Raw genomic sequence first — 14,720 nt, 5'->3', positions numbered from 1 at the left:
GAGACCCTCTGGATTTGCATACAAAATAAAGACGGTTCTGTCATTAGAATTGGGGTGATCTATAGGCCTCCAGGGCAATCTGAGGAACATGACAACAAGATGATGGATGAAATTACCCAAATGGCAGTAAAGGGAGATATTGTGGTTATGGGTGATTTCAACATGCCTGATGTTGACTGGAATATCCCCAGTGCCCTTACATGCAAAAGTAAGAATATAGTAGAGGCCTTTACAGGAGCAGCTCTGGCACAGCTGGTTAAGACACCAACTAGAGGGGAGAATATTCTAGATTTAGTATTTACAAATGGGAATTGGGTTTCAGAGGTCAAGGTGGGAGAAAATTTAGGTTGCAGTGACCATCTATGTTTGTGGTTTGATGTAAAAACTGATTGTGAGCAATCCTATACTGCAACCAAAGTATTGGATTTCAAAAAAACAAATTTTAATGCAATGGGGGAATATTTAAATAATGAATTAAAGGGAAGGAATAAATTGGCAGGAGCGAGCACCCAGTGGACTGTATTAAAAAAGGCCATCTTAAAAGCCACAAGACTTTATGTAAAGCAAGTAACTAAAGGTAAAAGGAAGAAGAAACCGCTATGGTTTAGCAATGATGTAAGGGCTATAGTCAATGAAAAAAAGGCTGCCTATAGGAGGTATAAAGAGTCTGGAAGCATAGCTGATAGAGAGGTGTATAAAATGAGACAGAAGGAGGCGAAACAGATAATATATGCTGCTAAAGCCTCAAAAGAGGAAGAAATAGCAAAATCTGTAAAGAAGGGGGATAAAACCTTCTTCAGATATATTAGTGATAGGAAGAAGAAAAACTGCAGCATCACAAAGCTTAGTACCGGGAATAATACATGCATTGATGGGAATAAGGAGATCGCTGACCATTTCAATAGCTACTTCTGTTCAGTTTTCTCAAAAGACACCTTACAAAATAATACTATAGAGGGATATAGCATTGCTTCCAGCTGTACGGATTCAGCTCCAGTGATCTTAGAAGCCGATGTCTTAGAAGAACTTGAAAGATTAAAGATAAATAAGGCAATGGGTCCAGATGGCATCCACCCCAGAGTTCTTAAAGAACTCAGATCTGTCATTGCTACCCCCCTGACTGATTTGTTTAACCAATCCCTGTTAACAGGATATGTCCCTGAGGATTGGAGAATGGCCAGTGTTGTGCCTATCCACAAGAAGGGCAGTAGAGAAGAAGCTGGTAACTACAGGCCAGTTAGCTTGACATCAGTTGTAGTTAAAATGATGGAGACTCTACTCAAAAAGAGGATAAATCAGCATCTAAAACACAATAACTTATTGGACCCAAATCAGCATGGCTTTACTGAAGGCAAATCGTGTCAGACTAATCTCATTGAGTTCTTTGACTATGTCACAAAGGTGTTGGATCAAGGTGGTGCCGTGGATATTGCCTATCTGGACTTCAGCAAAACCTTTGATACGGTTCCACATAAAGAGCTGATAGATAAATTAGTGAAGATTGGACTTAATCCCTGGATAGTTCAGTGGATTTCAAGCTGGCTGAAGCATAATCAGAGAGTTATTGTTAATGGCGAGTATTCTGAGCAGAGACAGGTTACAAGCGGTGTGCCACAAGGGTCTGTTCTGGGTCCTATTCTTTTTAATATGTTTGTGAGTGACATAGGGGAAGGTTTGGTAGGGAAGGTTTGCCTATTTGCCGATGACTCTAAAGTGTGCAATAGGGTTGATATTCCTGGAGGGGTCTGTAATATGGTAAATGATTTAACTTTACTAGAGAAATGGTCAAAGCAATGGAAACTGCAGTTTAATGTTTCCAAATGTAAAATAATGCACTTGGGGAAAAGGAATCCTCAATCTGAGTATTGCATTGGCAGTTCTGTGTTAGCAAAAACTTCAGAAGAGAAGGATTTAGGGGTAGTGATTTCTGACAGTCTCAAAATGGGTGAGCAGTGTGGTCGGGCGGTAGGAAAGGCAAGTAGGATGCTTGGCTGCATAGCTAGAGGTATAACAAGCAGGAAGAGGGAGATTGTGATCCCCTTATATAGAGCGCTGGTGAGACCACATTTGGAGTACTGTGTTCAGTTCTGGAGACCTCACCTACAAAAAGATATTGACAAAATTGAACGGGTCCAAAGACGGGCTACAAGAATGGTGGAAGGTCTTAAGTATAAAACGTATCAGGAAAGACTTAATGAACTCAATCTGTATAGTCTGGAAGACAGAAGGAAAAGGGGGGACATGATTGAAACATTTAAATATGTTAAAGGGTTAAATAGGGTTCAGGAGGGAAGTGTTTTTAATAGGAAAGTGAACACAAGAACAAGGGGACACAATCTGAAGTTAGTTGGGGGAAAGATCAAAGGCAACATGAGAAAATATTATTTTACTGAAAGAGTAGTAGATCCTTGGAACAAACTTCCAGCAGACGTGGTTGGTAAATCCACAGTAACCGAATTTAAACATGCCTGGGATAAACATATATCCATTGTAAGATAAAATACAGGAAATAGTATAAGGGCAGACTAGATGGACCAGGAGGTCTTTTTCTGCCGTCAGTCTTCTATGTTTCTATGTTTCTCTCTCTTTCTCTCTTTCTTTCTCTTGTTCTCTTTCTCTCTCGCTCTTTCTCTCTCTTGCTATTTTTCTCTCTCTTGCTTTCTTTCTCTCTTGCTTTCTCTCTCTCTTGCTTTCTTTCTCTCTGAGCTTCGTGGCACACCTGACCATGTCTCGCGGCACACTGGTTGAAAAACACTGTGTGAAATAACCGCGTGGCTATTTTGATCAAGAACAGCACTAAAGAGTATGCCCAGAGTATGGTCCATTTCTAAGTATTTAATGGAATTTTATCCTTTAAATCTTTCGGTGTAAATGTAAATCCATGATCTGAAGCATTTCGGGAGGCGAACATTTCATTCACACGGCCTCCCACATTGCTTCTCACTCTCCCAGCAGAGCGAAGGGAACAAGTTTGGCACAAAATAACTTTGCCCATTTTGAAAGAGAGGCAATGGATATTGTTGTTGGGGGGTTTTTTCCTGCGTAGGGGGGAAAATATACGTGCCTAGCAGCGTAGGGACTGCTCTATTGTCAAATCAAAGTCAAGAAACAGGCGTCATGGAAATTTGGAATTTACATTGTGGGGGATTTAAAAATAAACTTTCCTTGCAGAGGCTGCCTCGCTCGATCGGGTAAAGTTTTCCCTGACTCATTTGGTCTTTCAATTCCTTTACCTTTATTTCATTCAATTGGTGTTTCTCAACTTTGGTAGCTCGAAAACAGGAATATACCCATGTTACACCAACACTCCGCAGTCTGCATTGGTTGCCGATCAGTTTCCGATCACAATTCAAAATGTTGGTTATGACCTATAAAGCCCTTCATGGCACCGGACCAGATTATCTCAGGGACCGCCTTCTGCTGCACGAATCCCAGCGACCAGTTAGGTCCCACAGAGTGGATCTTCTCCGGGTCCCGTCAACTAAAGAATGTTGCTTGGTGCGACCCAGGGGAAGAGCCTTCTCTGTGGTGGCCCCGACCCTCTGGAACCAACTCCCCCCAGAGATTAGAATTGCCCCCACCCTCCTTGCCTTTCGTAAGCTGCTTAAAACCCACCTCTGCCATCAGGCATGGGGGAATTGAGAGCCTCTTCCCCCTAGGCCTTTACAATTCTATGCATGGTATGTCTGTATGTATGTTTGGTTTTTTATATTAATGGGCTTTTAATTATTTCTAACATCAGACTACTATTGTACACTGCTTTATTGTTGCTGTTAGCCGCCCCGAGTCTCCGGAAAGGGGCGGCATATAAATCCAATCAATCAATAAATAAATAAATAAATAAATAAGTAAATAAGTAAATATCTAAACCACAGATCTTCAAACTTGGCAACTTGAAGACTTGTGGACTTTAACTCCCAGGATTCTCCAGCCAGCACAGCAAAGTTGCCAAGTTTGAAGACCCCTGGTCTAAACTCTGATGAGGTAAGGTTGCGTCCACCCAAGTTTTGGATTGGTTTTAAGGGGGGAACACAGTGGGGGTAGTGAAAATGGAGCTCCACCCCAGGGCACCCAATTGGCACTGAAAGATGTTGAAAGAAAATGCAGGGTGTCCTCTTTGGGTAGCCTCTGGGTTCTTCCCAAAAGCGTTTCAAAACCCCAAAGTTGGCGATTCTGCTACAAACAGAAGTATCTAGGAAGAGGGAGATTGTGATGCCCTTATATAGAGCGCTGGTGAGACCCCATTTGGAATACTGTGTTCAGGTGTGTAGACCTCACCTACAAAAAGATATTGACAAAATTGAACGGGTCCAAAGACGGGCTACAAGAATGGTGGAAGGTCTTAAGCATAAAACATATCAGGAAAGACTTCATGAACTCAATCTGTATAGTCTGGAGGACAGAAGGAAAAGGGGGGACATGATCGAAACATTTAAATATGTTAAAGGGTTAAATAAGGTTCAGGAGGGAAGTGTTTTTAATAGGAAAGAACACAAGAACAAGGGGACACAATCTGAGGTTAGTTGAGGGAAAGATCAAAAGCAACGTGAGAAAAGATTATTTGACTGAAAGAGTAGTAGATCCTTGGAACAAACTTCCAGCAGACGTGGTTGGTAAATTTATTTATTTATTTATTTATTTATTTATTTATTATTTGTTTATTTATTTGTTTGTTTGTTTATTTGTTTGTTTGTTTGTTTGTTTATTTGATTTTTATGCCGCCCTTCTCCTTAGACTCAGGGCGGCTTACAACATGTTAGCAATAGCACTTTTTAACAGAGCTAGGCTATTGCCCCCACAATCCGGGTCCTCATTTTACCCACCTCGGAAGGATGGAAGGCTGAGTCAACCTTGAGCCGGTGATGACATTTGAACCTCTGACCTTCAGATCTTCAGTCAGCTTCAGTGGCCTGCAGTACAGCACTCTACCTGCTGCGCCACCCCGGCTCTGAATTTAAACATGCCTGGGATAAACATAGATCCATCCTAAGACAAAATACAAAAAATAGTATAAGGGCAGACTAGATGGACAATCAGGTCTTTTTCTGCCGTCAGTCTTCTATGTTTCTATGTTTGTAAGTCTAAGGAGATAAGATCTGGAATTAATTCTATGTGATCTGGGTTTCTGCCTCCCCCTACTTTCCAAATGGCTATATAGCATTCTCTATAACAGAGGTCTTCATAGCTGGCTGGAGAATTCTGGGAGTTGTAATTCACAAGTCTTAAAAGTCACCAAGTTTGGGGACCGCTGCTCTAGAAAATAAAATAAATAATGCTTGAAACCGAATGTGTTGCCACCAACCTTGATTTTGTTTGGTAGTCTGCAGGAAGGAGGGTTAAGACGTGGAATGGAGCATTTTGGGACGTTCACTTAGTAGCAAAGAACACTTTACATTGTTGCCTTTGAGTAAGTGATTATTTTGTGAGTGGCTGTAAAGGTGTCTTTATCTAAATCACGAAGGCACCTTTATGATGTTGTGGTTAGCTCTGGCCCAGCTCCTGCCCCAAGGACTGTGGATGTGGGGGAGACATCCACATGCCGCAGGCCTGTTTTGCTCCCGGTGGAATCTGCTGATGAAGGCTCCTCTGACCAAGAAGACATGAGTGACAGGGAGGAGGAGAGTGTGGCAGTAAAAAATTTGGTAGCCTTTCTCTGGTTTTAAGGTAAACAAACCAGTCCAGGGTACCAAATGAACCCTGATCCCTTTCTCCCCAAAAGCACTTTTGAGATTAATAATAATAATAATAATAATAATAATAATAATTATTATTATTATTATTATTATTATTATTATTATTTATTAGATTTGTATGTCGCCCCTCTCCAAGGACTCGGAGCAGCTCACAACAACAATACAACATGTACAAATCTAATGTTAAAAATGATTTAAAACCCTTATTATAAAAAAGAAAAACAATCACACAACCTAACAGACCACACATAAATCCATAGTAGCTAGGGGTATATTAATTTCTCCATGCCTGGCAATATGGGTGGGTTTTAAGCTATTTACGAAAGACAGGGAGGGTGGGGGCAGTTCTAATCTCTGGGGAGAGTTGATTCCAGAGGGCTGGGGCCGCCACAGAGAAGGCTCTTCCCCTGGGTCCCGTCAGATGGCATTATTTAGTCGACAGGACCCGGAGAAGCATACTAGCTATTCACTTCCCCTTTTCCTTCCCTAATTTCCCTAAGATTTGCTCTCTTTTTTTTGGTATCCTCTTTGCATGTTATATCATAAACTAATTTAAACTAATATATCAGAACACTAAAACTCAGTCATTCCTGGGTTGATTTTCACACCTTGTTCGGTCGGTCCTCCTTGAAAAAAGGGAAGCTGTTGCAGTGGTTAAAAAGGCACCGATGTTCAAAAGCAAAACAACCTCAACCACAAAACAACAACAAAGCAACAACCTCTGGGTCAACGCTTTTAGCAAGCAGGTGGTAACTGCCTCCCGCACTGCAAAACATCTCGCTCGGATTGCTTGCCATGCAGGCACATGCCCGCCCCAGGAAGCTGTCCTTTCGCGAGCAACTAGGGAGAGAAAAATGTCTTTTATCTGCCTGCCATCCAAGGCTCCTTCTGACATAATGTGAAGAGGGGCTTTCCCCCAGGGGGAAGCAGCCTGCAGGCAGTTCTCCCTCTCTTTGATATGCATCCCTGGGCTTGTTCTTAAAAGAGGGGGCAATCTTCCTTCTCCCACTGGGCCCCTCCCTTCCCTACACCCACCCACCCCCCAATTCCAGCTGGATGTTCTGCCCTCTTTTGCAAGGAGAAAAGGGTCAAATCGGACAGGAGGGGGGGGGCGGAAAGAACAGGAACAAAATGGGGAGGGTTTTTTCCTCTCTCTCTCAATTGGATGCCTGCCAGATGTGGCAGAACCTCAGCTCTGGAATTCCTAATGTGCTGAATCCATTGAGAAGCTTGGGGCCCATGGCAGCAGGCCAAACTTGACCTTGTATTGGAAAACTGCTATCCTGTCTCCCCTGGTTCTCCTCTTTGCTAGACAAGCCCTGCCTAGTTCCTGCAACCGTTCTTTGCATGTTTTCAGTCTCCAGTCTGGTTGCCTTTGGAAAAAGCACTTTTGAGATTAATAATGATAATAATAATAATAATAATAATAACAACAACAACAACAACAACAACAACAATAATAATAGTAATAATAATTGGCGGAACAAAGCATTGCATGGCCAGTTCTTGGAGAAGATTGAAGGCAAAGTCCCCTGTCCAATTGTCTTTCCTTTATCTCATATATCATATATATTTTCTTCCTTTCATATATCTTCTCCTCTATTTTTACATATTATCTTTATATATATTACTTCATGTCTATTCTCTTCCATATGTATTGTGTATTGGACAAATGAATAAATAAAAAAATAAAATCAATAATCTCAGTGACTGGTGAGATCCCACAGAGTCGGCCTTCCCCAGGTCCCATCAACCAGACAATGTCGCTTGGCGGGTCCTAGGGGAAGAGCTTTCTCTGTGGGGGGCCCAGCCCTCTGGAATCAGCTCCCCATGGAGATTCGCACTGCCCCCCCCCCTCGCCTTTTGCAAGAGTCTTAAGACTCACTTATGTCACCAGGCTTGGGGCAATGAGATCTAGACCTCCTGGCCAATAATTGTGATGCATGGCTGCAATTTGAATTTGTTTGATTTTTAATATATAGGGTTTTTTTTAGCTTACATAGTTTTTAATTAATTAGAGTTGGCTCTATATTCACTGTTAGAGGTGTATGCTGCTGCCAGTCTTCAGAGAGGGGTGGCATACAAATCAAATAAATAAATAAATAAATAAAATATGTTCTCCTGCCTTTCGTCTCTGTGCCTTCCCTGGTATGGCTGGAGAGGAAGAGGGGAAGAGAACAGGGTCCATCCCCTTCCTCAATACAGTGGTACCTCTACCTAAGAACTCCTCTACTTACGGACTTTTCTAGATAAGAACCGGGTGTTCAAGATTTTTTTTTGCCTCTTCTCAAGAACCATTTTCCACTTACAAACCGGAGCCTCTGAAACTGTAACTGGAAAAGGTGGGGAGAAGCTTCCATGGGGCCTCTCTAGGAATCTCCTGGAAGGAAACAGGGCCGGACAAGGCAGAAAAAGCTTCCGTGGGGCCTGTCTAAGAATCTCCTGGAAGGAAACAGAGCTGGAAAAGGTGGGGAGTAGCCTCCATGGGGCCTCTCTAGGAATCTCCTGGAAGGAAACAGAGCCGGAAAAGGCAGGGAGAAGCCTCCCTGGGGCCTCTCTAGGAATCTCCTAGGAGGAAATAGGGCCGGAAAAGGTGGGGAGAAGCCTCTGTGGGGCCTCTCTAGGAATCTCCTGGGAGGAAACAGGGCCTCCACCCTCCCTGTGGTTTCCCCAATCGCATGCATTATTTGCTTTTACATTGATTCCTATGGGGAAAATTGCTTCTTCTTACAAACTTTTCTACTTAAGAACCTGGTCACGGAACGAATGAAGTTCGTAAGCAGAGGTACCACTGTATTTGTGACTGCAGGTCAGTTCCTGATTGCCTGACCCTTGGCCCGCTCGTTGAGAAATTCCCAGCCAAACCCAGCTCAGAACAACGCAATTTCACCGGGGGCCATTATCATTCCCACGCCTTTTCCCGAGCTGCCTTCTGGCCCTTGTGCTCATCCCTCCCTCTGGGTTCCCACCAGCCACGTGACAACATGGCTCCGTTGTCTTAAAATAGGTTGTGACTCCGACAAAGGGATGTTTTCTCTCGCAGCTTTGCTAAGTGCTGTGACCGCTTTGGTCTTTCTAATCCATCCGCTGCTCTCCCCCCCCTGCCCATTTTGTGTGGCTGGCACTTCCGTTGAAAAGGGCTGGACTTCCCCCCCCCCCCAGCCAGCTGGCTTCCAATTCAGAGGTTAAGGGGTCGGGGCTGTTGAGCCGTTGAGCAGGATATGGAGTGCTTAATTCAAAGCATTTACTAAGTCTGCATGACTACTAGTTTTTTTTCTCACCATTCCTATCACCCATCTCCTCCCACTTATGAGTGTAACTTGTTGCTTGTATCCTCAAGATTTTTATTACAACAACAACCACAGAGTTGGAAGGGACCTTGGAGGTCTTCTAGTCCAACCCCCTGCTTAGGCAGGAAACCCTACACTAGTTCAGACAAAGGATTATCCAACATCTTCTTAAAACCGCCAGTGTTGGAGCATTCATAATTTCTGGAGGCAAGGTGTTCCACGGATTAATTGTTCCGACTGTCAGGAAATTTCTCCTTAGTTCTAAGTTGCTTCTCTCCTTGTTCAGCTTCCACCCAATGCTTCCTGTTCTGCCCTCAGGTGCTTTGGAGAATAGGTTGACTCCCTCTTCTTTGTGGCAACCCCTGAGATATTGGAAGGCTGCTATCATGTCTCCCCTGGTCCTTCTTTTCATTAGCCATGCCCAGTTCCCAATTAATATTGATTCTTTCCTGGTTGCTTATTTGACCCCTATGACAACCATTAAGTGTTGTACCTCAGGATTCTTGACAAATGTCTCTTTTTCTTTTATGTACGCTGAGAGCATCTGCACCAAAGACAAATTCCTTGTGTGTCCAATCACACTCAGCCAATTTAATTCTATATTCTATTCTATTCTATTCTATCATATTCTATTCTATTCTACTCTATTCTATTCTATAATATTCTATTTTATTCTATTCTACTCTAATCATATTCTATTCTACTCTACTCTATTCTATTCTATCATATTCTACTCTACTCTACTCTACTCTATTCTATCATATTCTATTCTATTCTACTCTATTCTACTCTACTTACTCTATTCTATACTATTCTATTCTATCATATTCTACTCTACTCTATTCTATCATATTCTATTCTATCATATTCTACTCTACTCTACTCTATTCTATTCTATCATATTCTATTCTACTCTACTCTACTCTATTCTATTCTATTCTATCATATTCTATTCTATTCTACTCTATTCTATTCTATAATATTCTATTTTATTCTACTCTATTCTATTCTATAATATTCTATTTTATTCTATTCTACTCTACTTACTCTATTCTATACTATTCTATTCTATCATATTCTACTCTACTCTATTCTATCATATTCTATTCTATCATATTCTACTCTACTCTACTCTATTCTATTCTATTCTACTCTACTCTATTATATTCTACCATATTCTATTCTATTCTACTCTATTCTATTCTATAATATTCTATTTTATTCTATTCTACTCTACTTACTCTATTCTATACTATTCTATTCTATCATATTCTATTCTATTCTACTCTACTCTATTCTATTCTATCATATTCCTATTCCTACTCTACTCTATTCTATTCTATCATATTCTATTCTACTCTACTCTACTCTACTCTACTCTACTCTACTCTACTCTATTCTATTCTATTCTATCATATTCTATTCTATTCTACTCTATTCTATTCTATATTATTCTATTTTATTCTATTCTACTCTACTTACTCTATTCTATACTATTCTATTCTATTCTATCATATTCTATTATATCATATTCTACTCTACTCTACTCTATTCTATTCTATCATATTCTATTCTATTCTATTCTACTCTATTCTACTCTATTCTATTCTATCATACTCTATCTATATATTCTACTCTACTCTATTCTATTCTATCATATTCTATTCTATCATATTCTACTCTACTCTATTCTATCATATTCTATTCTACTCTACTCTACTCTACTCTATTCTATCATATTCTATTCTACTCTACTCTACTCTAATGCTGCAGCAGACAAAGAGCCCACCACTAGAGGGCCAGTAACAGCAATCGATTCCTGATGCAGACTCTTGGCTAATATTTTGTTGGTAGCTGGGGCTGTGTGTGGGTGTCGGCCTCTTCCAGGGGACCTGTCTTTTTAATTGCCTGTATCATAAGGGAGCCCGAGTCTTGTGGGAGTCAGATGGCTCCTAAATCTAATAAAAAGAAGGAACAAACTGCTGCAAGAAGCCCAGCCAAATGGCTTAATTGACTCTCACAAATGACCCCAAATTCCTTTCTAACACTGCTGTGTGAATGCATGTGTGTGTGTGAGAGAGAGAGAGAGATAGAGAGAGAGATGGAAGGGATTGAGAGGGAGGGAAAAGGAAAGAGAGGGAGGCAAGGAGATAGAGAAAGGAGGAGAGAGAGAAAGAGAGAGAGAAAGGAAGGAAGAGAAAGAGAGAGAGAAAGGAAGGAAGAGAAAGAGAGAGAAAGGAAGGAAGAGAAAGAGAAAGAAAGGAAGGAAGAGAAAGAGAGAGAGAAAGGAAGGAAGAGAAAGAGAGAGAGAAAGGAAGGAAGAGAAAGAGAGAGAGGAAGGAAGGAAGAGAAAGACAGAGAGAAAGGAAGGAAGAGAAAGACAGAGAGAAAGGAAGGAAGAGAAAGAGAGAAAGAAAGGAAGGAAGAGAAAGAGAGAGAGGAAGGAAGAGAAAGAGAGAAAGAAAGGAAGGAAGAGAAAGAGAGAGAGAAAGGAAGGAAGAGAAAGAGAGAGAGAAAGGAAGGAAGAGAAAGACAGAGAGAAAGGAAGGAAGAGAAAGGGAGAAAGAAAGGAAGGAAGAGAAAGAGAGAGAGAAAGGAAGGAAGAGAAAGAGGGAGAGAAAGGAAGGAAGAGAAAGAGAGAGAGAAAGGAAGGAAGAGAAAGACAGAGAGAAAGGAAGGAAGAGAAAGAGAGAAAGGAAGGAAGAGAAAGAGAGAGAGAAAGGAAGGAAGAGAAAGAGAGAGAGAAAGGAAGGAAGAGAAAGAGAGAGAGAAAGGAAGGAAGAGAAAGAGAGAGAGAAAGGAAGGAAGAGAAAGAGAGAGAAAGGAAGGAAGAGAAAGAGAGAGAAAGGAAGGAAGAGAAAGAGAGAGAAAGGAAGGAAGAGAAAGAGAGAGAGAGAAAGGAAGGACGAGAAAGAGAGAGAGAAAGGAAGGAAGAGAAAGAGAGAGAGAAAGGAAGGAAGAGAAAGAGAGAGAGAAAGGAAGGAAGAGAAAGAGAGAGAGGAAGGAAGGAAGAGAAAGAGAGAGAGAAGGAAGGAAGAGAAAGAGAGAGAAAGGAAGGAAGAGAAAGAGAGAGAGAAAGGAAGGAAGGAAGAGAAAGAGAGAGAAAGGAAGGAAGAGAAAGAGAGAGAGAAAGGAAGGAAGAGAAGAGAGAGAGAAAGGAAGGAAGAGAAAGAGAAAGAGAAAGGAAGGAAGAGAAAGAGAGAGAGAAAGGAAGGAAGAGAAAGAGAAAGAGAGAGACCACCAATAAAATCCAGCACAGCAAACACACAAAGTGCTTCGGAATATGAGACAATGTTGCTCTCTCAGGTGTAGATTGTGGCTTTGAGAATAACAATGGTAAATAGCAAAGAACAAACAGATGTGAGTGAGTGAGGGAGGGAGGGAGGGAAGGAAGGAAGGAAGGAAGGGAATGAGAAATAGGTATGTTGTTGTTCCTGTGAAATTAAGAGAAAGGGGAAAGATGCAACACACCTGATCTTAGGAACAAACTGCTAAATATATCCAGGGAAATGAAGTTGTAGGTTTAATTATGAACAAATTGTCTAAATGGATAAAATGTATGCCAGAAAGTAATTGGTGTCATCCTGATGGTTGTAAGCCAGGTGCATATGAAATTAGGTATCTGTAGGTTGGTGATAATTTCATGTTACTCTCCAGTGAATGGTGATAATTGGAAAACAATATGAGTTTGGGAGGAAATTGTGGGAGTTTGGAAACAAAAAACCTGAAAAGGCCATTTGGAGTTGCCAAAATGAATGAGGACGATCGAAGTGCGTTGACTATCTGCTTAGCAGAAGACTGGATATAATTTTAAGCAAAAATCTATTTATGTATTTGCATGGAGGGAAAATAGTCTTCTCCATCTCTAAGTTCAAAAGTTTCAATGCTGCTCTTATTCAAGTGGTTTTGAACCAGTTTTGTCTAGTCTAGTGGAAAGGAGGACTACGGGTGACATGATAGCAATACTCCAATACAGTGGTCCCCCGATTATTGCGAGGGTTCCGTTCCAGGACCCCTCGCAATGATCGGTTTTTCGCGAAGTAGCGCTGCGGAAGTAAAAACACCATCTGCGCATGCGCAGATGGTGTTTTTACTTCCGCCGCAGCAGCGAGGAGCCGAAGATTGGGGTTTCCCCGCCGCCCACGCAAACTCCTCACTGCTGCCGCGCCCGCCGCTTGTCTTGTCCACCCGCCGCTTGTCCGCCGCCTGCCTGCCCGCGCGCCCGCCGCTCGCCCGCCCTTCGCCCGCCCACGCCGTTCGCTCGCGCCGCTTCCCAGCTGAGTCCTGAAGCCAGAAGGCAAAGGCGAACTTCCGCGTTTGGCTTCGGGACTCAGCTGGGAAGCGGCGCTGGGGTTTCCCCACCGCCCACGCAAACTCCTCGCTGCCGCTCGCCCGCCCTTCGCCCGCCCACGCCGTTCGCTCGCGCCGCTTCCCCAGCTGAGTCCTGAAGCGAACTTCCGCGTTTGGCTTCAGGACTCAGCTGGGAAGCGGCGCTGGGGTTTCCCTGCCGCCCACGCAAACTCCTTGCTGATGCCCGCCGCTCGCCCTCCCGCCAGCAAGAGGGGGAAGACCCAGGGAAGCCGCCCAGCAGCTGATCTGCCCGGCGCCATCTACGCATGCGTGGCCATAGAAAAAAGGGCGCGCATGCGCAGATGGTGTTTTTACTTCCGGGTTGAAAAATCGCCATATAGCCGTTTCGCAATGATCGGGATCGCAATACCCGGGGGATCACTGTATTTGTAATAACGATAAAATAAATGCATGAATAACGTGTAGAAGTCCCAGCGGCCCGATAAGGTCCCACAGAGTTGGCCTTCTCCGGGTCCCGTCAACTAAACAATGTCGTCTGGCGAGCCCCAGGAGAATAGCCTTCTCTGTGGCGGCCCCGGCCCTCTGGAATCAACTCCCCCCGGAGATTAGAACTGCTCCCACCCTCCTTGTCTTCCATAAACTACTCAAGACCCACCTATACCACCAGGCATGGGGGATTTGAGACATCTTTCCCCCAGGCTCCTTATAATTTATGTTTGGTATGTATGTGTTGTCTGGTTTTAATTATGATAGGGTTTTAGTTATTTTTAATATTAGATTTGTGCCATTATAATATTGTTTTTATCATTGTTGTGAGCTTCCCCGAGTCTTCGGAGAGGGGGTGGCATACAAATCTAATAAATTGAATTGAATTGAATTGAATTATAGAATAATATAAGAAAATATGAAGATTGAAATATGTAATGTTGAAATATATTTTGTATGGGAAAGGTAACAAAATGGAAAAGAGAATAAAGAAATTATAAGTTGATTATCGATCATTGTGTAGGAAATAAGAGAAGTAAAAGGCATCAATATAAGAGATATATAAATTGGGAAACGACCACATCTTTGATGCTGGAATTAAAATAATGATAAAGAGGGAAATGACTAAAAGCAGATATTAAGAAGAAAAGAAATCTGAGAGATGTATTGAAAATAAAATGATAATGGATTGCAATTATTTTAAAAACAAAAAAAGCTTGTGAAGATAATTCAAGGTTGCTGGAATACCACCCCAGAAAAATGGAGGAAACACAGCAAAGGAAGGAGGAAGGGAAAAGAGGAGTAAGAAGAAGAAAGAAAGAGGAGGAGGAAAGAAGAGAAAAGGGGAGAAGGGAGTGAGAGATGAGGGCAGGAGTGGAAGTAGGGAAGAGGAGAAGGAGAGTTTTGAAAGAGAAAGAGAAAGGGAAGGGAAGAAGAAAGA

Source organism: Erythrolamprus reginae, chromosome 1 (genome assembly GCF_031021105.1).
Source record: "Erythrolamprus reginae isolate rEryReg1 chromosome 1, rEryReg1.hap1, whole genome shotgun sequence".
Taxonomy (NCBI): Eukaryota; Metazoa; Chordata; class Lepidosauria; order Squamata; family Dipsadidae; genus Erythrolamprus; species Erythrolamprus reginae.
The sequence above is the reverse complement of the archived record's forward strand: the minus strand, read 5'-3'. Positions refer to the sequence as shown.